Here is a 960-nt window from a genome sequence, read left to right as displayed (position 1 = left end):
GAATGTAATACCTGAAAGCATAATACTCCTAGAAGAAATCATAGCGAGTAAGCTCTTTGACGTTGGTCTTGGCAATAATTTTTGGACTTGGCACCAAAAGCAAAGGCCGCAAAATCAAAAATTAAAGAGTGAGACGACCTCAAACTAAAAAGCTTCTTCGTAACAAAGAAAACCATCAACAAAATGAAAGGCAACCTACTAAATAGGAGGGAATATTTTCAAATCATATATCTGATAAGGGGGTTAATATCCAAAAAATATAAAGAACACAACTCATTAGGGCAAAAAACGATCCACTTAAAAATGGAACTGAGGCACATCTGTGATGGCGAGGAGAAGATAAAGTTTGATGCTGGGACCCTCCTTCTTAGTAACACACCATCTAATTTGGAGAGATCAGAAAAATCATGAATGCTGCATGGCCATTCCTCTTTCCCAAATCGTGTTCATTGAAGAACAGGCAGCTGGAATTGGGAAAAGTACCAAAATAGTGGTTCATCTTCACCCAGCTCCTTCTAACAAAGAACCTGGCCCATTCCAGAGTAGTAAGAACTCCTACATCAAGCTTTCCTTCAAAGAACACGGCCAGATTGAGTTTTACAGGCGTTTATCAGAGGAAGTGACACAGAGGAGGTGGGAGAATATGCCAGTTTCCCAGTCATTACAAGCAAATAGAGGACCCCAGCCAGGAAGAATAAGTAGGAATTGTAGGTCTTGAAAAGAAACTGGAAGAAAAAAGAAAAGAAACTGACAAAAACATTTCTGAGGCCTTCGGAGACCTCAGCAAGCTAATGGTCAAGGCTAAGGGAATTGGTGGTGTTATCAAAATCCACTGCTAATAAGATTCAAGAGAAGGGGCTTCCCTGGTGACGCAGTGGTTGGGGGCCCGCCTGCCGATGCAGGGGACACGGGTTTGTGCCCCTGTCCGTAAAGATCCCACATGCCGTGGAGCGGCTGGGG

At 43.0% G+C, this 960-nt stretch overlaps 1 pseudogene; it reads left to right on the top strand.

The window, feature by feature from the left end:
• The first annotated feature begins 330 nt into the window (after positions 1-330).
• Positions 331-960, top strand: part of LOC103089102 (vacuolar protein-sorting-associated protein 36-like) — a 1,266-nt pseudogene continuing 636 nt past the window's right edge.

The sequence above is a fragment of the Lipotes vexillifer genome, unplaced genomic scaffold (genome assembly GCF_000442215.2).
Source record: "Lipotes vexillifer unplaced genomic scaffold, Lipotes_vexillifer_v1.1 scaffold534, whole genome shotgun sequence".
Lineage (NCBI taxonomy): Eukaryota > Metazoa > Chordata > Mammalia > Artiodactyla > Lipotidae > Lipotes > Lipotes vexillifer.
This window is presented reverse-complemented; position numbering and strand designations above follow the sequence as displayed.